This window comes from Maylandia zebra, linkage group LG9 (assembly GCF_041146795.1).
Source record: "Maylandia zebra isolate NMK-2024a linkage group LG9, Mzebra_GT3a, whole genome shotgun sequence".
In the NCBI taxonomy this organism is placed as follows: Eukaryota; Metazoa; Chordata; class Actinopteri; order Cichliformes; family Cichlidae; genus Maylandia; species Maylandia zebra.
In genome coordinates, this window is record NC_135175.1 from 12,581,676 (window position 1) to 12,606,063 (window position 24,388).

Consider the following 24,388-nt stretch of genomic DNA (forward strand, 5'->3'; position numbering starts at 1 on the left):
GTGAAAAACAGAGAGGGTGAGAGACGTGCTAAAGCAAAAACACATAAATATGCCTGACACCCGTAAACGAAGCAGCATCTGGCTGCAGTTTAAAGACTTTTTTGTCTGTCTCTGTCTCGTCTCGACTTGGTCTCGACTTGTTCTTAGTCTTGTCTTGGTCTCGATACCCTCTGGTCTTGGTCTTGGTTTTGGCGGTCTTGACTGCAAGTCTAGTTGCACCAGTGGTGCCATGAGCAGTATCTATCTGCTGCTCATCAGCTGCTATGCCGTGGCTATTGTCACAATGTGGTGTATTTGGATCACTCAATCCTAAGTGGATATGGATATGATCCAGGATTGGATGTTTTGTAAAAAATTTGAAAGGAACAATTGTTCCTTTCCCCTTTGCTGTGTACTCTGCTGATGCTGTTTTCAAAACCTACCACACTCATGTACAGTATCAGTGTCACACTGAGATATTTCAAAGATAATAATAATACATTTTATTTGAAAGCGCCTTTCAAAAACTCAAGGTCACTGTACACATTAGAATAAAAAGCAACATAAAAACAAGCAGTTTACACAATCGTAAAAGCATAAGACATAAACTAATTTAAAAGAGCAGAGTGGAGAGGTTATGTGGGATAAGCTATTTTGAACAAGTGAGTTTTGAGTTGGGACTTAAAGAGAGAGAAGGAAGAGATGTTTCTTAAATCAGGAGGTAGGGGATTCCAGAGTCGTGGAGCAGAGTAGCTGAAAGCCCTGCTCCCCATGGTGGCAAGACGGGGGGAGGGGACGGAGAGTGAAAGGGAAGAAGTAGATCTGAGACAACGAGATGGGGCGGTGATCTTAACCAGATCAGAAAGATATGGAGGGCAGAGATGATGAATAGCCTTAAATGTGTACAAGAGTATTTTGAAATTGATACGATATTTGACCGGGAGCCAGTGAAGCTGCTGCAGAACAGGAGTAATGTGGTGGATAGAAGGGGTCCTGGTGATGATACGGGCAGCAGAGTTCTGGACGCGTTGAAGCTTGTGGATGGATTTTTGAGTATAAAAATAACCTGAATAAATACAAATAAAGGGAAAGAGCTGTCCAGACCTCTGTCTCTGACCATCTGTGTTAACACTTGAAATCGGAAACATGTAAATGTAACAAACATGTTAAAACATAAGAAATCAGGAAGGGGCAAAAAAAGCATTTTGCTAAAAAAAGATTTAGAGCAGAAGTTTTTAAAATGAAGATATATTGCATTTATTTACAATTAAAAACACACAGAGCAGAAAGTGTGTTACTGTTTTACATCCACAGACACACAAGAAAAGAAGCCGGCAACATGAGGTCAAGTTATGGCAATTTTATTTGTGTATTTCAGTACATGTATTCAGAATAGAGTTTTTAAAAACAAACAAACGTCCCAAGTCAAGTTTGGGGGGATTTTTGTGAAAGAAAGGTTGAGAGAGGGGGAAGGAGGAAGAAACTATTGCTCTCCTTAAACTTGATGCTGCTGGGTCAGTTTTTTCTCAGCAGTCTGCTCCAGAATCCCCTCCTGTCCTCGGCTTTCTTTTCTTTTTCTTTTGCCTTCAGCTCTTTTAAGGTTTTGTTTAGCTGCTCCTCGGCGTCTTTAAATGCTTCTTTCAGCTGCTGTTTGGCCAGTTTGACTTTCTGTTTCAGGAGCTCTTTAGCTTCCTTTTTGTGCTTTTGCATTTCTTTAAGTGCATCTTTGCAGCCTTTCTTGGTCACCTCAGAGGCTGTCGTTTCTTTCTTGAATACCTTCAACTCAATTTTCTCTTCTGCAAGTTCTTCTTGCACTTTCATCAGTTTCTTCTTCAGAGTTTCACTTTCCTGTTTTGCCTCCCATTTTCCATGTGTCTCCTTTTCTATTTCTTCCTCTGTTTCCAGCAACTTCTTCCTCATGTTTTGAGTGAAACTCTTTGTATTTTCCATTTCTTTCTTTGCTTCCTGTATTTTAAATTTCTCTTCCTCCAACACTTTTTGAGCTTCCAACAATTCTTTCTTCATATTTTCAATCTCATTTTCTGCCTCATGTTTACGTTTTTTCTCCTCTTGAAGTTGTTGCTTCACATGCAGTAATTCCTTCCTGAGTATTTCAGCTTCAGCCGTTACATTTTCAGCTTCTTGTGCTGCCAACTGCATTTTCCTTTTCTCCCCTTCAAAAGCTTCCTGCACCTCCTGTAATTCCTGCATCACATTTTCTGCCTCCTTCTTTGCAGTTTGATATTTATTTTTAGCTTCTTGTGCTGTGCTTTTCTCTTCCTGCAATGCTTTTTGAGCTTCCAACAGTTCTTTCTTGATGTTTTCATTCTCATTTTCTGCTTGTTGTTTTCCCATCTTCTCTCCTTTAAGCTTTAGACCCACATGCAGTAATTCCTTCAATACTACTTCGGTTTCAAACTTTGAATTTTTAGCTTCTTCTCTTGATTCTTCTGCCACTTCTTTTAATTTGACATTTTCAGCCTGTATTATTTGAAATTCTTCTCGTAGTTTAATCAGCTCAGACTGTTCTGTACTGTATGGTGACGCACTCACCAATCCTCTTCTCGATCTCCCTTGATTCATTTTGGCCTTTTAAACAAAGGAACCAAAGTTTTGTAGAGAAGTGAAGTTTTCGATGTGTTTTTTTCTTCAACCGTCGTTTGTCCTGCACAGAGATGCTGCTGTAGATGTGTCTCTAGCTGTGTCTGGATAAAATGAAAAATGCTGGAACTAAGTGCTTGTGTTGCACAGTTCTACGAAACATTCCATTCCATGCATGCTCCGCCCACATGGTCAGGAATGTCAGGTGCTGCATCACCAAATGCTGCTCCCGTTGCCTAGCAATAACAGCTGTTTACTTTTTGGGGTCTGGTTCATTATTTAATAAAGAAAACATGTCCAAGTATTGCAACCATGGTGCTGAGGCTCAGTGCATATTCTAGCCTGCTGTGTGGGTGGGCAGCTAGAAATCACTGGTGGGCAACATGAGAGAGGAGAAAACTGGAGCAGCCAAGCAGGGAGCTGCAGGTTGCTGGTTTGAGTCTCTGTTCAGATGCTGGTGTCTCCTCTCTCTGAGATGTTTGCAAACAGTCCCAGATAAAACAATAAGGATAATAAACAAACACGTGACTAAACTAACAATTATGACACTGATATGTTTCATGTGATGGCCTCTATACAGCAGTCACTGCAAGCATCCACATCAGCACACTTACTTTTCTTTAAGCAGGCGTGCTGGGCTCCTCCTAAGGAAAGTTTGAAACTTCATTTCCTTCATGCTGGTGAACTTTTTACCAAATATTTTCATCAAAGCTTCTCCATCACTGACAGCGATTGTTTGGATCTTCACACTCATCTCCATGAACCCTAAAAATTGAGTTTCACTTTGCTCATATAATGCCAGGAGTGTCTCCATATTCCACAAACGTCTATGCAAACATGTAACAGTATCCCATATTCATATAAATATTATTGATATTATAACAAAAGCTGTCTCCACCACAATTGTCCCAAGTGCTTTTTTTAAAACAGGATTTTAAACCAGAGGATTTCCCTAAAGCTTAATTTTTTTAATATTTTGTAGACAACAACAGAATCATTTCAGAAAAACTCAAAATGACTGGTGTCAATATTATTTGCCCCACAAAAAAGGTCAAATATAAAAAAATATTGCAAATATTGCACAGTGAAAAGGCACTACAGCTCAGTTGTTCCCACTCGCCTTTGTCCTCCTGTTTCCCCTCCCTCTCCCCTCCAACGAAGAGTTAAACAGTTTGATGGCGTGTGGGACAAAGGAGTTTTTAAGCCTGTTGGTTCTTGACTTTGAGAGAGGCAACCTGTCGCTGAATAGGCTCCTCTGATTATTTACGAGCATGTGCAGAGGATGCCCAGCATTTTCCATAATGTCCAGCAGTTTCTTTAATGTCCTTTTCTCTCCCACTATCACCAAAGTGTCCAGCTTCATGCCGACCACAGAGCTAGCCTTCCTGATTCGTTTTTCCAGCCTGGATGAGTCCTTTGCTGTGCTGCTCCCCCAGCTGTTTCTGGTTCTGTTTTGGTTAAGTCCTAAGAAGTCCTGATTTTGAACTGTTGTAGTCCTGTTTTGAGGGGAGAGATGATGAATGGCCTTAAATGTGTACAAGAGTATTTTGAAATTGATACGATATTTGACTGGGAGCCAATGAAGCTGCTGCAGAACAGGAGTGATGTGGTGGATAGAAGGGGTCCTGGTGATGATACGGGCAGCAGAGTTCTGGACGCGTTGAAGCTTGTGGATGGATTTTTGAGTATAAAAATAATCTGAATAAATACAAATAAAGGGAAAGAGCTGTCCAGACCTCTGTCTCTGACCATCTGTGTTAACACTTGAAATCGGAAACATGTAAATGTAACAAACATGTTAAAACATAAGAAATCAGGAAGGGGCAAAAAAAGCATTTTGCTAAAAAAAGATTTAGAGCAGAAGTTTTTAAAATGAAGATATATTGCATTTATTTACAATTAAAAACACACAGAGCAGAAAGTGTGTTACTGTTTTACATCCACAGACACACAAGAAAAGAAGCCGGCAACGTGAGGTCAAGTTATGGCAATTTTATTTGTGTATTTCAGTACATGTATTCAGAATAGAGTTTTTAAAAACAAACAAACGTCCCAAGTCAAGTTTGGGGGGATTTTTGTGAAAGAAAGGTTGAGAGAGGGGGAAGGAGGAAGAAACTATTGCTCTCCTTAAACTTGATGCTGCTGGGTCAGTTTTTTCTCAGCAGTCTGCTCCAGAATCCACTCCTGTCCTCGGCTTTCTTTTCTTTTTCTTTTGCCTTCAGCTCTTTTAAGGTTTTGTTTAGCTGCTCCTCGGCGTCTTTAAATGCTTCTTTCAGCTGCTGTTTGGCCAGTTTGACTTTCTGTTTCAGGAGCTCTTTAGCTTCCTTTTTGTGCTTTTGCATTTCTTTAAGTGCATCTTTGCAGCCTTTCTTGGTCACCTCAGAGGCTGTCGTTTCTTTCTTGAATACCTTCACCTCAATTTTCTCTTCTGCAAGTTCTTCTTGCACTTTCATCAGTTTCTTCTTCAGAGTTTCACTTTCCTGTTTTGCCTCCCATTTTCCATGTGTCTCTTTTTCTATTTCTTCCTCTGTTTCCAGCAACTTCTTCCTCATGTTTTGAGTGAAACTCTTTGTATCTTCCATTTCTTTCTTTGCTTCCTGTATTTTAAATTTCTCTTCCTCCAACACTTTTTGAGCTTCCAACAATTCTTTCTTCATATTTTCAATCTCATTTTCTGCCTCATGTTTACGTTTTTTCTCCTCTTGAAGTTGTTGCTTTACATGCAGTAATTCCTTCCTGAGTATTTCAGCTTCAGCCGTTACATTTTCAGCTTCTTGTGCTGCCAACTGCATTTTCCTTTTCTCCCCTTCAAAAGCTTCCTGCACCTCCTGTAATTCCTGCATCACATTTTCTGCCTCCTTCTTTGCAGTTTGATATTTATTTTTAGCTTCTTGTGCTGTGGTTTTCTCTTCCTGCAATGCTTTTTGAGCTTCCAACAGTTCTTTCTTGATGTTTTCATTCTCATTTTCTGCTTGTTGTTTTCCCATCTTCTCTCCTTTAAGCTTTAGACCCACATGCAGTAATTCCTTCAATACTACTTCGGTTTCAAACTTTGAATTTTTAGCTTCTCCTCTTGATTCTTCTGCCACTTCTTTTAATTTGACATTTTCAGCCTGTATTATTTGAAATTCTTCTCGTAGTTTAATCAGCTCAGACTGTTCTGTACTGTATGGTGACGCACTCACCAATCCTCTTCTCGATCTCCCTTGATTCATTTTGGCCTTTTAAACAAAGGAACCAAAGTTTTGTAGAGAAGTGAAGTTTTCGATGTGTTTTTTTCTTCAACCGTCGTCTGTCCTGCACAGAGATGCTGCTGTAGATGTGTCTCTAGCTGTGTCTGGATACAATGAACAATGCTGTAACTAAGTGCTTGTGTTGCACAGTTCTACAAAACATTCCATTCCATGCATGCTCCGCCCACATGGTCAGGAATGTCAGGTGCTGCATCACCAAATGCTGCTCCCGTTGCCTAGCAATAACAGCTGTTTACTTTTTGGGGTCTGGTTCATTATTTAATAAAGAAAACATGTCCAAGTATTGCAACCATGGTGCTGAGGCTCAGTGCATATTCTAGCCTGCTGTGTGGGTGGGCAGCTAGAAATCACTGGTGGGCAACATGAGTGAGGAGAAAACTGGAGCAGCCAAGCAGGGAGCTGCAGGTTGCTGGTTTGAGTCTCTGTTCAGATGCTGGTGTCTCCTCTCTCTGAGATGTTTGCAAACAGTCCCAGATAAAACAATAAGGATAATAAACAAACACGTGACTAAACTAACAATTATGACACTGATATGTTTCATGTGATGGCCTCTATACAGCAGTCACTGCAAGCATCCACATCGCCACACTTACGTTTCTTTAAGCAGGCGTGCTGGGCTCCTCCTAAGGAAAGTTTGAAACTTCATTTCCTTCATGCTGGTGAACTTTTTACCAAATATTTTCATCAAAGCTTCTCCATCACTGACAGCGATTGTTTGGATCTTCACACTCATCTCCATGAACCCTAAAAATTGAGTTTCACTTTGCTCATATAATGCCAGGAGTGTCTCCATATTCCACAAACGTCTATGCAAACATGTAACAGTATCCCATATTCATATAAATATTATTGATATTATAACAAAAGCTGTCTCCACCACAATTGTCCCAAGTGCTTTTTTTAAAACAGGATTTTAAACCAGAGGATTTCCCTAAAGCTTAATTTTTTTAATATTTTGTAGACAACAACAGAATCATTTCAGAAAAACTCAAAATGACTGGTGTCAATATTATTTGCCCCACAAAAAAGGTCAAATATAAAAAAATATTGCAAATATTGCACAGTGAAAAGGCACTACAGCTCAGTTGTTCCCACTCGCCTTTGTCCTCCTGTTTCCCCTCCCTCTCCCCTCCAACGAAGAGTTAAACAGTTTGATGGCGTGTGGGACAAAGGAGTTTTTAAGCCTGTTGGTTCTTGACTTTGAGAGAAGCAACCTGTCGCTGAATAGGCTCCTCTGATTATTTACGAGCATGTGCAGAGGATGCCCAGCATTTTCATAATGTCCAGCAGTTTCTTTAATGTCCTTTTCTCTCCCACTATCACCAAAGTGTCCAGCTTCATGCCGACCACAGAGCTAGCCTTCCTGATTCGTTTTTCCAGCCTGGATGAGTCCTTTGCTGTGCTGCTCCCCCAGCTGTTTCTGGTTCTGTTTTGGTTAAGTCCTAAGAAGTCCTGATTTTGAACTGTTGTAGTCCTGTTTTGAGGGGAGAGATGATGAATGGCCTTAAATGTGTACAAGAGTATTTTGAAATTGATACGATATTTGACCGGGAGCCAATGAAGCTGCTGCAGAACAGGAGTAATGTGGTGGATAGAAGGGGTCCTGGTGATGATACGGGCAGCAGAGTTCTGGACGCGTTGAAGCTTGTGGATGGATTTTTGAGTATAAAAATCAGAAATCCTGGGAAATGCTTGAATTCTAATGTCGTCTTTTCGAGGTTTGAAAAGTGTTTGAATTTCAGATGTGGTGCTTGAAAGTTCTTGAAAATGTAACTGTATTTCAAAAGCAAAATTTCCCCGCCTGGGCTGCCTTGCATCTGTTTCAAAGTGTGACCCCGCCCCTCCCTCGGACAGTCGGGGATGAGTGCGCTAACATACCTGCAGGTTGCTGTTTTAATGAGTGTTTGATGGAAAACAACAATGGCGGAGTTTGCTCTGTCCGGTCACATGATAGGTGAGTCCTAGTAAATAATTTTCCAGTATGTGTACGTTACACACGCTATTTTTTTTTAAAATTATGATTATTATTTTGCTATCAAACTCGCTGGAGAAATGATTGAAATGCACTGAGTGTGATGCAGTATGGCAGCGCTATTATGGAATATGCTGTGAAAAGCAAAGTTGTCACCAAGTACTGTTTATATTTGTGTGTATTGCTGCAGCTCTTTTGAGTATTAATTTGTGCCTTTGGGTGAAATAATGGTAATATGAGGGACTGATCTATATGGTCACAAAGAATAGCCACTTGTTTCTGTGCTACCAAAGTTCCCCGGCTTTCATTCAAAATGTGCTTATCACCAGCACCTACACATTAAACTACTTAAACAGTCAGTGCTGTTCTCCATGCCTGTCTGACTTGATGTTATTAGCACAAACACTTTAAAGATGATCATTTAGGACTTCAGCAATAATACAGACAGCAATGTAGTTAGCAATGAAACAGTTTTATTGGGAATTAACTTAAAAAACAAACAAACAAACAAACAAACAAACATCTGTCTCCTATTTTTTGTCACACAGGAAAGAAGCATCAATATCTGATGAGAAGACTTATTTCTTTATTTTTCATTTTTCATTTTTTTTTTTCAAGAGGAGAAGAATATCTCTAACAAGTTGATTTGTTCACATTTTCACATCTTAATTTTTAAGTGAAATGTGTATTTTGAGTTTATACACTATGTATTAGGGCTGGGCGATATGGCCTAAAATCCATATCGCGGTATAATTTGAAGCACGTGCGTAACGATATATATCGCGATATATTCTTTTCTTCTGTATAACGTATTTTCTACACTATAAGGCACACTTAAAATCCTTTAATTTTCTCAAAAATCAAGAGTGTGCCTTATGTATGAATTCTGGTTGTGCTTACTGACCTCGAACCAATTTTGGTGTGCAGAAATCTGTTAGAAAATGTTTTGATGGATCGTCAGAGCATTACGGCTGCCGTGGTGAGGAGCTTCGCGGAGCAATCTGGGTCCAAAACTCCGTCCACTTCAAGTCCCAAAGTCAAACGAACACTGAGAGTTAAAAACGGTCTAAATTCTTTCATCTTTAATAAAATCATCAGCGTTGCTGCTTTACCAGGTGTAACAATTAAGTTTAACATCCAGGCATCCATGAAAACAGAAGTTATTGAATTTAACGGAGTTACAAGTTAGCAGGAAGTTAGCTCGCTAGTTTCCACCTAAACATTTCATACCATGTTCTGACTGAGAGATTAATGAAACTAATTAAAACGTACAGCTCTGCTACCACTACCAACATAAATGAAGACAGAAAACTAAACAGCAGTGGCGTTTGCAGGGTTACTGAAGTTGGACTACCTGGTATATAATGTTGTGCTACGTGATTGCTAGCAACACAGCTATGTTAGCATAACATTAGCACAGTGAAGCTGGAGGATGAACGCCAACTTTTTTTCCACTCGATAAAAGTTAACGTGAGGGATTCTGGTGGTCAGGGACAAATGCAATCGCATAGCAGGATGCTATACATGGGGCAAACTTAGGGTTGCCAACCGTCCCTTAAAAAACGGAATCGTCCCGTATTTAGAAACAAAAGTACACGTCCCGTATTGAGCTAATAAGGGACGCACTTTGTCCCGTAATACAGTGAGAATCAAAAGTAGTCTATAAATGTTAATGGAATTAACGCTTTGTTTGAAAACATAATTCCCAGCCCCTCTCCTGCTTTGTGACCAATGAGCTGACAGCACACTTATGACAATTCGAGTATGACAATTCAGATTATCTCATTGGTCGAGGAAAGGTCGCTTGCGGAGAAAATACCGGAAGACAACAGATGACCACAACAACAAGCATGGCCAACAGGGAAACAAACGCCGACACTGCGGTGCACGTCTCGGATGACAGTACACCTAAAGCTGGGCAGACACTGCGATTTTTTTCAGTCACGTTATTCAGCTCTTGCTCAAACTGCACGATTAACTCGCAGGGATTAGAAGTTTGCAGGTCACGATGCAGGTCTCACACTATACGGCCCGATGCTCTGATGCAACCTGAGTGCTCACACTGTGCCAACATAACATGAAGGTTATAACAGAAAATCTGTCGCTCGCTCTCTCTGTCTTTCACTCACACAGACACACCACCACATCAACTTTGCTAAATTGCTAATGAAAAACATGATCAGGCAGCTGTGATTGAGCAGCAGTGTAAATCCAACTATTTTCACGGTTGTTGTGGTCGTGATAATTTTGTGATGCTACATCGAAAAGGCTCGGATGAGCTTTCCAAAGTTCTACAAGTGCCTCCATCACTTGTGTCCAGATCACACGCTGCACAGCCGTGCTGCGCCGTCTTTTTCACCGATGTTTACGTGTTTGCGCATGAGCAGTGTGAGCGGCTGTGGTGACACCCTCACGAGCGATTGATGATCGGGAGCTGGTCGTGAGGTGTTAATCGTTTCTCGTTACCCCACGTATACTACACGATGCACGATGAAGGCCAAAATCGGGCCGATCACCAAATCGGTCGCACGACTCAAAAATCGGCTCAAAATGGGCCAAAAATCGCACAGTGTAAGCCCAGCATTAGAGCAGCAATGTTTGTTCCCCTCAGAGAAAGAAAAGAAAAAAGGCTGCAAAAGTACAGGGAGGAATGGGAAAAGGAAAACACCTGGCTGGGAAAGTGCACGATAACACCTATAAAGCGCACTGCACTGTGTGCCGGCGCACTTTTTCCATAGGCATGCTTCTAGTGGTGGGCACAAGAAGAACATGAGGGGCGTGAAAGCTCGGGGAACCCTTAACCAATTTTTTGTCCACCAGGCCACGGCAGAAGCAGATATGGTATGTAAACACTGGTTTGTTGTTTAAACCCTCTGGTTAAGGTTATTATGGGCATGTGCAGTGAATATCAGCGCTAGCACGAGGTGTCCCTTATTTATTTTTCAGGGAGTTGGCAACCCTAGGCAAACTTCAGTCAGGAGAACAACTGAGATTATTCATCCACAATACGAGGTTAGTCATTAATATACTGCAACAATATGGGAATAGAACAGATGTGAGAGAATTCAACATTAATGATTCAATGTTAGGAAGTGGAGGAAGCGCAGTTTTTGGCTTTCCCCATATTTAAAAAGTGCTTCATCTCTTTGCTATGACTGCCGCCTGCCATAATTTGCAGATGATAATGGTTGTAGCTGCTGCGATGCTTTCGACCAAAACAGCCGCAGCTTGATGACATCATCAACTTGCGCTGTCGCGATAGAGCGGTATAGTCAAAATCTCTATCGTTGGCCAAATTTATATCATCGTATATCGTTTATATCGCCCACCCCTACTATGTGTATAAGGTGTGTTTTTCTATGTCCTAACAAAAGGGGAGCTAAGGTGTCTTTTCACATGGTCTTACTGAGGTGATGCTAATTGAAACATGCATTCTTTTCTTTTTTGGCACGGGGGCTGGAAAAGCTTGAAAAGGGACCTTGAAAGTGCTTAAAAAGTGCTTGAATTTGACCCTGAAAAAGGCGTATGAACCCTGTAACTGTTAGATTTGATTTATTATTATTGAATATATTAGACAATTATAGAAATATATAATAGGAAACAGCAACAGGAAATATAAAAAAGTGCAGACCTGGTAAACATTTATTACTATTCAGGGCTCGCAAAATCGCTAGCCCGACGTCCCGGAGTTTGCAATATCTGCGGTCGGGCGACAAAAATCTATCTCAGCCTCGCCCGTCGGGCTATATGATAACCCGACAGGCGGGGCAGAGATAGATAGGGTTGGGCGATATATCGAGTTTTTAAAAAATATCGATATATTTTTATACGAGATGTAACATATGACAATATCCTTTATATCAATATAGTTGTGGAGCCATAAGTTTGTCGCTCTTTCGTCCACTTTTGTCTTTATGCAACTTTACTCGACCTCGCCTCTCTCCTTCACTGAACACAACTCCCCCTCCTCCCCCATCGCTTCACCTGCAGGCAACGACAAGATGAACACAGCAAATCTCCGTTAACGAGTTACTGCGCATCGCCCTGTGCGTGGGGCTGGACAGCGTCAACGTGTTAACGAGCTAACCATGCTAACGGATTTTAGGCTGCCTAAAATCCTTTCATTCTCTCAAAACTTGACAGCGCACCTTTTGTATGAATTCTGGTTGTGCTTGATCACCGCGAACCGATTTTATGTGGTACACAGCGCTCAGCAATCTGTCAAAAAATGTTTTAGTACGACTTTGGTGAGCTACACTGCACCGCTTGATGCATTGTCGGAGCATTACGGCTACCGAGGAGCCTCGCGTAGTAATACGTACTGTGCTTCAACGTAATATTACCGTATTGTGTGTGTATAAGGACCATAAATGGCACCTGTTAAGAGAAATGGTTACGAAATGGATTTCAATTATTTCAGGCGACTTCCAGGATAAAAGTGTTGAAGGACTGACTTACACTGTCTTTGTGTCTTTGTTTAGAAGCAGAGCGACACAGATGGATCCACTTCTCAACCCTGTCATCGCTGTGGTGGTGGGAAAGACTTTCGTTGTGACATCTGTGGAAAAACTTTCAGTTAGCAAGCCGGCCTAAAAATACATCAACGTAAACACACTGGAGACAAACTGAAATACTGCAAAGAATGTGGGAGAAGCTTCCCCACATCAGGTGACTTAAAACGACATGAACTCTTTCACAGTGGGGTCAAAAAGCACCTCTGTGATCAGTGTGGGTCATCTGCAGGTGACCTTAAAACACACAAACGAGTCCACACAGGAGAGAAACCATACAAGTGCAGACACTGTGACAAAAGCTTCTCACGTTCAGGTCATCGTAACGAGCATGAACGTACACACATGGAAGGAAACTACAGCTGTGAGCAGTGTGACAAGAGCTTCAGTAATCTCAGTTCATACTCTGCACACAAACGATCCCACGTTACTAATAAACTGTTTCACTGTTACCAATGTGCCAAAACATTCACTTCATCATCTGCTCTGTGCAAACATCAGCGCGATCACGCAGGGCTGAAATCTAGTGATGGGCAGATGAAGCTTCATGAAGCACTGAAGCTTTTCATCCAATTGGTTCACCCCAGCGCAAAGCATCTTGAAGCTTCATTTGCTCTAGTAGGACATCTACTGGACGTAAAAATATTAGTTGGCATGAATTTGAAGAGTGTGGCCTTTTGCACACAGCCTGTAAATGTCAACAACAAAAGGAGTGTGTAAAACATCTATATTGTAGTGATCCAGTATACTGTGTATATTTATACTGGCAGTATGGAAAATGATTATTTGGAAATGCTTAAAATGGAAATGATCATTTACTGTGAGGTGAGGTGTGGTTGGGGTGTGGACAGTGGTTGTGCTTTTGTAACGTTGAGGTATGGACAGCTACACACTGAGGCTTTGAGCCTCAGTCCTGCCCACATTTTATTCTGTAAAAACTAAATTTTCACTGCTTTTATGACCTTTTTAGTGGGGAGAACATAGCTAGGATTTAATGATTTAACAAATCTTTTGAATCCTTTGTCCTCCACAATGCTAAATGGCTGGGAGTCCTCAATCACCATGCTAACCAGGTCTTCATCTATTTGAGATTGTTCTCCTGAGGAAAGACAACAAAAACAAAGCACAAATATAAATATCACACACGTAACTTATTACAGTTGTATAATATTGTTATATCATTTAGTAACATTACAGCATGCTATATTATCATGGCATTTGATGGCTCACCTGGTCTTGCTCCACAGTCGGTGTTCCTCTTATTCTCATGCAAAGCTCTGTAGTGCCTAAGCATGGATGAGGTGTTGTTGTTATATCCCAGCTCCCTGGCACATAGTAAACACTTCACCTTGTACAAAAGTCAAGACAGCTTAACATAAATTGTATTGCACCATCAGTATTATGAAAATACATCTTCTGTAGAAATTTACATACCTTGTTGGGAGATATAAGATCAAAATGTTCCCACACAGGGGAGGACATCCTCCTCTTCTTAGCTGGCTCCATTCTCTCTTGTTATGCAACAACCTCTGGTGATTAATATAAAAAAACAAGATTACCTTTCATGTGTTTCTGTTTAAGCTCAAATTGATTTGATGGTTGGAGGTTTTCTCAGTGTTCATCAGTCACTCTTGACCTGGTGTTATCATATGGTTTATCTGTTTTATATTTGGAAATGTGGGATTCAGTGTTCTCTCATCACAAACCTGTTTCTCTTGTGCATGAGTTTAAAGCTCGCGCTCCACCCCGCCGCTGCTCTCTTCTCCTCCACTTTTATAAAGAAGATCCACCCGAACAGTCAGGCGTCAGTGTAGGAGAGCAGAGTGAAAGTGGAAGAAAGACAAATTGCAGGTTTCTTTTGAAATGTTAAAAGAATGTTTCTCAGATCATTGTGTTAAATTGTCATAATCGCCGTGTTCTTTAAGACTATCAGCTCTACTCTAAACAACCCTGAAAGCCTCTGCTGACACATGTCATCAGTTCCTTTCTTTCTTTGTAAACAAGGTCGAGTCTGTCAGGTCAGCAATAGAACTTCCTACAGATGACCCATCAGTGTTTATTCCATGACTGTAAACATGTTTCCATTTGTCACTTCAGTCTTTACTCTGAAATACAGGAAATGACATCATGGCTCAAAATCTCTGTCGTTCAAACAATTCTTTATTTAACATCATTTTAACTTCATTTAAGAACTTTAATAAAATACATTCAATAAAAACTTGAGAACAGGAAACTGATTTTAACTCCAACCACTGAAAAAAAAGGTAACGACTGAACACAAACAGAAGAAGAACAATTTATAAAGATTAACATTGAACTACAGGAACAGTTTGATTCATTAGAACTTTAAGGAGAGCCGACCTGAACTCTGTGGAGCCTGATCTCCAGGGTTTTAAGTTGGACTCTGAAACCAGAGGATGTTTCTCTCTCTTCAGATTCACTCTGATCCTGTGATGGGAACGATTTCAGCCCTGCGTGATCGCGCTGATGTTTGCACAGAGCAGATGATGAAGTGAATGTTTTGGCACATTGGTAACAGTGAAACAGTTTATTAGTAACGTGGGATCGTTTGTGTGCAGAGTATGAACTGAGATTACTGAAGCTCTTGTCACACTGCTCACAGCTGTAGTTTCCTTCCATGTGTGTACGTTCATGGTTGCTACGACTACCTGAATGTGAGAAGCTTTTGTCACAGTGTCTGCACTTGTATGGTTTCGCTCCTGTGTGGACTCGTTTGTGTCTTTTAAGGTGACCTGCAGTGGTGAAGGATGACCCACACTGATCACAGAGGTGCCTTTTGACCCCACTGTGAAAGAGTTCATGTTGTTTTAAATCACCTGATGTGGGGAAGCTTCTCCCACATTCTTTGCAGTATTTCAGTTTGTCTCCAGTGTGTTTACGTTGATGTATTTTTAGGCCGGCTTGCAGACTGAAAGTTTTTCCACAGATGTCACAACGAAAGTCTTTCCCACCACCACAGCGATGACAGGGTTGAGAAGTGGATCCATCTGTGTCGCTCTGCTTCTAAACAAAGACACAAAGACAGTGTAAGTCAGTCCTTCAACACTTTTATCCTGAAAGTCGCCTGAAATAAAGAGCATCTCTGCAGACGTCCAGTTACATTTTACTGTTTCGATTAACACACTCAGTTTACTGGGCTACAATAACTACAATACTACCACCATAATACTACAGCAATACTTATTTAATATTACAGTAACATCTGACTTACACTTAAGTACTACCATACTACTGTTTTTAGGGTACCCATGGTAAACTACTGTAACACTGCAATAATACTGATTTAATACTGCATTAATAACACTGTAATTGTGCAGTTATAACACTGAGCTGACCGGGATACAAGAAAAACACTATTACCCCCAATGACACTGCAATTATAACATTAAATGGGTATTTTAACACTAATGTTTAAAAGTACTAAAGCTATAAGGAAGCAATGATACTACAGCTACAATACTACAATACCATTACGTAGAGCAGGGCGATATGACCAAAAATATTTATCACAATATAGATTTGAAAATTGCGATAACGATATAACTGACGATATAATTGACACTAGAGAAAATACTTTACAACTCCACAATTTTATTAGTGCAAAAAACCCCATCAATGTATTTTCACTTAAACAAGCAGCTGTTTTTTACATTAAAGTTATATAAAAATGTAACAGTGCAAATTCCTCGCTGACAGTTTAACCAAAAGGCATTTCCAGTGGAAATTGGCCGACATATCCTCAGCATAACCATGTATAATATCCACAAAACTTTAAAAGAGCTTATACACACACAATACGGTAATATTATGTTGAAGCACCGTACGTATCACTCCGCGAGGCTCCTGCCTATGACAGCCGTAATGCTCCGACAATCAGTGTTGCTAACTTAGCGACTTTGTTGCTATATTTAGCGAGTTTTCAGACCCCCTTAGCGACTTTTTTTCCTAAAACGCGACTAGCAACAAATCTGGCAACTTTTTCTGGCGTTATTAGAGACTTATTTATGACAACTTTTTAACGTGAAAGCGCGTATCGCTTTCAGGATAGTCCTCCCCCAGCTGGTATCAGGGCAGGGCTCCCGCACTGACTGTCAGTCAGTTCTTCTTTTACTGTTATGTTGTTTTGTGGACCACAAAGTTTAAAACTACTTATGAACACACAAAAACACAAAGTAACTCCACCAGAGTGCCTGTTTCGGGTCACTTTTGCCGTCCAAGCCAAGGACGGATAAAGGGTTGGAATTGTGACATTAAAAAAACAATAATTGCTAGAAGAAATTTAATTTGTAGTTCTAAATAAATTCTAAATGCATTTAAGACGTTTTTTACTGACTTTATGTCTCTTCCACAATGTTATTTCTCTCTCCAACAGCGTAGGTTAGAATTACATTAGCATGACCAATTATGCAAATTAGGCGATGACATCATTTAGCGACTTCTAGCGACAACCAATAGCGATTTTCCTTACTGAGGAGTTGGCAACACTGCTGACAATCCATCAAGTGGTGCGGGTTCGTAGCTTAGCAAAGTCGTACTAAAACATTTGACAGATTTTCGAGCGCCGTGTACCGCATAAAATTGTTTCGAAGTCAGTAAACACAACCAGAATCCAAACATAAGGCACACGGGATTATAAGGGGCACTGTCGATTTTCAGAAAAATCAAAGGTTTGATTTTAAGTGTGCTGTATTTACCAAAAAAAACGGTAATAACGACGGTCTGCTGGCATGCTCTACCAAAAATAGTGCTTTGTTGTGTATCTGACGGACGAAAGCTAAACCAGTTCCACACCACTGTCGTTGCAGCATTTTTACAAACCAATTCTGGTTCATCCGTTTCATTCAACGATTCGCTTTCGCCCTTGTCATTCTCCGTCGCCGCCGTGCCTTTTTCGCCATGTGCGTATGAAAACAAAGGCACTGTTGCATGCGCGTTTTACCCATATTCTATCGCGATATTTCATTTTCTTGTCGTTGCCCAACATTATACCGGTATTACAGTGAACGGTATGATATGGCCCAGCCCTACCATTACGTAACGATACAACTTTGTTAACCATAAGAGAAGATTACTGAATGGTTTGGTTTTGTACTTAATTTGTTTTATTTTATTCCATTTACACCTGACAGAGGAATGAGGCCATTTATGCAGAAATAATAACACCATGATATACCACGAAGGTGCCTGAAGATTAAATAACAGCAACATTGCAATTTTCAGCATTTTTAGTTTTTCATGATCGTGTAAACGAAACTTATAACTGAAATGAAAACCTGAATAATGGCTCAGAGCTACTCTTCGGTGCAGTAGAAGTGCTAACATGCTAACACGATTTAATGAGCACACTTGTTCCAAACAGTCAGACTGAACTTACAAGATAAAAATAAAAATACAAACCTCACAGTAACTGCACTTGTAGAGTCTCTTTCTGGTGTGGATCTGTTGGTGTTGTCTCAGGTACTGTGGAGTTTTAAAAGTCTTCTCACACAGGTCACATTGATAAGGTCTCTCCTCAGTGTGGGTAAACATGTGGTGTTGTAAGTGTGCGTCTGTTGTAAAGTATTTACCACACTGATCACACCAGTACACATCTTCTCCGGAGTGAATGCGTAGGTGTATATTTCGGCTCCATAGCTGGCTGAAAGTTTTTCCACAGATGTCACAGCTGTATGCCTTAACTCCAGAGTGGGTAACTAGATGAGTCTGTAAACTGCTACTGTGAGCAAAAGCTTTACCACACTGATCACAGCTGTAAGCTTTAACTCCACTGTGGACGACTTGGTGTGTTTTCAGGGAATTCTTCCAGGCAAACGACTTTCCACACAAGTCACAGCTGAACGGTCTCTCTCCAGTGTGGATGAGCTGATGTTGTTTTAGTTTAGACTTCAAAGTAAAATCCTTCCCACACTCGTCACAGGTGTTTTTTTTCTCTCTCTTTCTTCTGTGAGGTTTGTCGGCCTCCTGAGAGCGCTGACTTCTCGGTCCACGTTGGTCCTGCAGTGACAGAGATACAAACAGAGGCAGTGAGTGAAATGCAGTCATTGAACAAACTGAAGCTTCAAACTCCCTCCATTAACACTAGTTTTAAACCTGAAGGTGGAGTGTGGCACCAAACACCTTAAAGGTCTCTTATCCCCACCTACTGGTAGTAGTAACACATTACATCCAACCTGGTGTTAAAGATAATTAATCATTGTTCAAACACTCTAAAATCATGCCCATCCCTCCTGCTTGTACACAAATATTAATGCTAACACACTCAGAATAGTAATAAATGTTTACCAGGTCTGTACTTTTTTATATTTCCTGTTTGTTTCCTATTATATATTTCTATAATTGTCTAATTTATTCGATAATAATAAATCATATGTAACAGTTACTAGCTTGGTTCAGTGAAGGATGATGTCAGAGTCTGACTGTAACCTGACGTTTTTTTTTACTTTTACTCGCTACATTAAAAAAAAAAAAAATCTGTATTTTCTACTCCTTACATTTTCAACACAGGCTTGTTACTTTTGGTTTAAGTCATTTGAGGGGAGTTATTTCATCACTGCGGGCATCAAAGATCAAATTGATTTGAGCCTAAACAGTAACACATGAAATCCAATCCTGCATCATACACCAGGCTGTGTGGTAAAGTCCTATAAATGGAGCATGTAACGATCACTGTAACACAAACCGTAAATCTTATCTGAGTTTAAAGGTTTAAATCACCGTCAATTTCATCCTTCTATGATTCAGAGTTTGGTGACATCCTTATCATACAGAGTTCCGTTGGCTGAGTTGGGAAAAAGTTCTCAATAGTTTTTGAGCTCAGCAAGGAAATCTGTCAGTTCATGGTGTGAGATTATTATATTATCTTATGCCACGTTATACCCCTAATTAAAGATAGTGAAATTATTACGTAGTTTTAGTTTGCATTATTCTCCTGACTTCGAAGAAGGTGACAACTATTACAGTTATTAAACTGATTTGTATTACATTAGACTGCTGATTTATTGTGAATGAGTGATATTGTTTTAGATTAGATTAGATAGAACTTTATTAATCCCTCGGGTGGGTTCCTCTGGGAAATTCGATTTCCAAAAAAGCACAGCACCGACAGAAGTTACAGAGTTACAGAATATTATATATACACACACACACACACACACACACACACACACACACACACACACACACACACATATATATAAATACAGAGACAATATAAATAAAATATACGAAGGGGATAAATAGAATAAATAGGAACAAAAAATAAAAATACAAGTGAATTGCACATTTCAAGTATTGAGTCTATTGCACTGTTGACTATTTACAAAAGTATTGCACAAAAGGTATTGCACAGTGAAGTGAAGAGGCACTACAGCTTAGTTGTTCCCCCCTCCTTTGTCCTCCTGTTTCCCCTCCCTCTCCCCTCCAGAGAGGAGTTAAACAGTCTGATGGCGTGTGGGACAAAGGAGTTTTTAAGTCTGTTACTTCTTGTCTTTGGGAGAAGCAACCTGTCACTGAACAGACTCTTCTGGTTGTTAATGTCCGTGTGCAGAGGATGCTCAGCATTGTTCATAATGTCCATCAGTTTCTTTAATGTCCTTTTCTCTGCCACTGTCACCAGAGTGTCCATTTATGATGCATTATACTGCTGAGGTATAAAAATACTGTTTTCAGAGAGTCATGGCCTTATTTGTCTGATTAGAAGAGAACAGAGCATACCGGAGAGGTTTTCTGCCCCATCTCATCAGGAGGAGATAAAACAGGGAGCCAAGGCCGTCACTTAGGCGCCGTAAGAGAGAAAGAATGTGAATGTTTAGGTTTTATGACTAGGTGGAGGGGGGCTGAAGCTATAAGAATGTGAGAAACACTCAGACGCTTCGAGATCAGGCGGACACCCTCCCGCGCTCATCTCCCCTCCGGATGGTTTATGCTCAAAAGTGTTGAATTGTATGGAATAAAAGATTGTTGATTGAGCATTTATACACCGAGTATTGTCCTTCCTTCAGCCCAAAGATCAAAAGAATTGGGAGATTTAACAATGGACATGACATGTATGATGCAGTGAAGGCATTTCAAGTGAAGCTGTCACAAATGCACCAGTGCAACCTGTCTCACTTTCCCTGTTGCCAAGTAATGTTGAACCAAGTCGGCGCACTTTGCTGATAAACTGAGCGCACTGAGTTCGCGGCGCTTTGGTGACTGTGAAGCACAAAAAGAGAATTTCAAGCTTCTTTTTTACGTGGAAACTGCACCTGTGCAGATTCAGATGGAGCTGCAGTGTAATGGTACACTCAAGGCAAAGTACGACACTGAATGGCCTGCACAGTTTATTAGTTCCATTCCTGCAGCAATGCCCCAGCTCCGTCTACATGCAGCTCCAACCTTGTGTATGTTTTCATTTATTTTTCTGGGGTTTTTGCAGCATGTTCATATTTCTAACTTGCATAATTTTGACAGGATATATTTTTATGAAGATCAAAACATTTAAAGTTAAAGTTGATTTTTTAAGTTTATTTATTCTGGAATAATATTCTTGTCTGTTTTTATTCATATTTCTGTTTAAAAAACATGGTTTTAGTGTGTTCAATAAATGTTTATCTTGTTTGGCCCGCGACCTAAAGTGTGTCTTGAGTTTTGCTCCCTGTGCAGTTGAGTTTGACACCCCTGGTGTAGAGGATGGAAATCAGCCAGGACAACTCATGAAACATCTGCAGACATCTGGTTGAATTCAGTTGTGTACATCCACAGAGAGCAGCAGGTCAGCTGATCACAGCCTGTACATTAAGAACATCGACTGGAGCTCTCAACAGAAATGATTGTGAGCTGTGACTCTTTTCCCCACACTGAGCCACTACAGCTGATTTTAGGGTTGAATCCTGCTGAATCCCACTTTAACCTCTTCCCTGCCCATTTTCCTCTTTAGAGGCAAAGTCACCCTCTACAATGTAGGCATTGTATTATTACATGAATATTACATTACATTAATATAGCACAAGGTTCAGTTAGTTTTGCATAAAATATATATCAGTACTTCATCTTTTACCCCTTTAAGACCTACCATAGAACCAAGTTTGTCAGAGCTTATGTTTATATTTTTACTAGAGATGGCACGATACCACTTTTTTATGTCCGATACCATAAATTTGGATATCTGCCGATACCGATATGAATCCGTATTTTTTAATCAACAGAACTGTTTTTTTTTAAATATCTTGCTGTTTTTGTATAAGTTCATACTCAAGTTAAAAAACAAAACACTAAAGCTATTCTGTTATACCTGTATGCAAAAAATACACAGCACCCAAATATTTCATAGTTCACTAATAGTGATCAATCTAATACACTTAATCCTACTCCATCCTCCCTATTCTGGTATTTTAAAGAGTAAGTAACCTAAATAATAGGGCTCTAAAACTCTAAAAAAAAAATAGATAGGGAATCACCCACCCTCCACCTCATGATGCTTAATCAACATAATCAACTTTAATTTGATGCAGTGTGAAAAAAATTCACAGAAATCAATTATTTTTCAAGAATAACTAAATAGATTCAACATCTTTCTTCAACAGAACTGCAGACTGCACAGATGGTGCCTTCCCAAAGGAAAAGTACTATAGCTTACTAGGGTATATTAGACTTAATAATTACTATATACAGTCATGGACTTCTATGCATTTTACATCAGATTAAAACTTTGGGTGTAAGATTCAGATAATTATAAGATTCAGTGCGCCCCAGGGCAGCTGTGGCTACAATGTAGCTTGCTATCGTCAGTGTGTGAATGGGTGAATGACTGAATGTAGTGTAAAGCGCTTTGGGGTCCTTAAGGACTAGAAAAGCGCTATACAAATGCAGGCCATTTACCATTTACCATTTTTAATGCCCTATCGGCCCCCCTGGCTAAACTTTGCTAGATCCGCCCCTGCACAGTTACCAGCCGTCAGCTAGAAAAGGATCCTGGTGTAGAAAGTAATATTAAATAAATTCTAACAACAGCTTATCAAGGTTAAACGTGCTGCTGTTGTTCAGCTGCTGGTTTCCTCTTTCTGGCGCAAAGTGGGCAATAAACAAACAAGAGAGACGGACTCGCGACAGAAAAGCCCATCAGCTGATCATTAATCAGTTTCATGACTGAAGTAGCAGCAGGAGAGGGAGGGGGAGAGAAGAGGCAGTCGCTCCATATATGTTCCATCGTGGGAATGCTTTACAAACATTCAGAGATGAACTTACACACTTGCAAAACGGAGCATTCCTGCTCCAATAGGCCTTAAAGGGTTAATGGAGTATTTCTTAACACTAGTATCTGTCACCTTCTTTGTCGAACTCATTGTTTTCTCTGCAGTGGCTGAGCTGAGTCCACGTAGCTTAAATGTTCCCCTGCTGCTCCGTCAGACTCTTCTCCTCCTGCTGATCAGCTGGGACACAAAACAGAACTTTGTTAAGCTCCACACTGCACTGAAGAGTCAAAGTGTCTCATATGTTCATCTGAGAGCACAAACAACAAATTTTAGCTCTCCTGGGTGGGCAACTTGTTTAAAACATACAAAGGTTTGAGCACCGATACTAAATTCAGCAGTATGGCACACCAGTACCAGGAGAGCAATTCCTCTTTAAAAAAGGCCCTGGCAAAGAACGAAAACAGAACAATCAATGGATTACAATGGAGAGTACAGTGTTTCCCAACCACTGTGCCGCGGCATATATACGTCTGCCGTGAGAAATGATCAGGTGTGCCGTAGTGCCACTGCACTACTTTCAAGCATTCTGCAACCTGTTCTCTAATGTGTGCCTTCCTCCTCTTTGTATATACTCCTCTTATATGTTATTTATTCTTACTGTCTTACTATTTATATTGTTTTCCATGCACAGTTGGTGTGGAGCACCCACAATTTAGTTGAATATGTACAAAGACAATAAAAGACTATTCTATTCTATTTTAAAAACTCTGCAGTACTTTTAAAACACAGATCCCCTCTTAGGGTTCGAGGCTGTATTTGTTTTAAAAATGAATCTCTGGTATCTCTGGTCTATCATTATTATTTTGCTAACAGTTAATCAGGCTCATTTACTGAATACTGATCAGAATTTATCAAATTATCTTTGAAATGATTCTAACAACAGGCCTCTCAGAGTGAGGCCAGTTTTTACAATCACATGCCCTGTGGGCTGACACAACTTTGCTGATAAGACAAAGGCAGCTGTGTTTTAGTCTGGAATACATTTATTTTTACCTTTCTTTTAAATTGATTTCATTATAGCACTTTTACCGCCAACATATTTGGATTTTTTTGGCGCTGGAAGTGACCTTATATTGATGATGGCTGGCGTTAGCTAGCTAGCTAGCTAGCTTGGATAGCACGCTGCATTCAAAAACTATGCAGGTGCCACACAGTGACAGAGATGCTAACTAGCGCTTAGTAACAGACTAATAAAATAATAGAAACTCTGATTACACTTAGCTAATTTAAAAGCTTTCTTCTAATAATAACACTGTTTTCTTCTCTGTGTTTCATTAGCATTTGTTAATATTTTCTTGTAAATTAGTTTATAGCAGCTTGACTTGATGTAGAGGCTTTTTCTTTCAACTGGTTCACAAATAACTGACAACAGAGACCGAGGAGAGCAACAGAAAACTTCACTCAGGAGCTAAATTCAAGATTGACTGAACTCAGATCAAAGTTACCTTAGTGCTTCACTTTAGATGAGGAAGAAAAATAAACTAAAACACAAACGCAATGAAGCGGGAACTCCGCGGCTTCTTCTTCTTTGGGGTTTTTCTTTGGCGGTTAGAGCTTTAAGGTGCATTACCGCCACCTGCTGGACTAGATGGTTCTTAAACGAAACTAGAGATTTAAAAGTAATTTAACAAACAATAAAAACAAAGTCAAAATGTGTCAGTGTGTTATATTCATGAACATAAACATCAGATGGCTTCAGCTTACCCTTACTCCCATTTATTTAAGAGGTTTTGCTCTCTGCAGGGCGCCACAGTAAGTAAGTATGTGTAGTTTTGCCTGATTTAATAAAGGTTACACTGACTCACTTCTCTATCAGCA

The 24,388-nt window shown here is 40.1% G+C and overlaps 1 long non-coding RNA gene across 2 annotated transcripts; it reads right to left on the bottom strand.

The window, feature by feature from the left end:
• Positions 1 to 17,432: 17,432 nt before the first annotated feature.
• On the bottom strand, positions 17,433 to 24,112 carry LOC143420487 (uncharacterized). 2 transcript variants are annotated; one of them, XR_013100318.1, is made up of 4 exons: positions 24,016 to 24,087; positions 22,897 to 22,954; positions 22,643 to 22,747; positions 17,433 to 18,332 (listed from the first exon to the last, which is right to left on the bottom strand). It is a non-coding gene; the product is annotated as an uncharacterized LOC143420487 (long non-coding RNA). The 2 variants fall into 2 exon arrangements; XR_013100317.1 differs by lacking the exon at positions 22,897 to 22,954 and having other exon boundaries at positions 24,016 to 24,112.
• Positions 24,113 to 24,388: the final 276 nt, after the last annotated feature.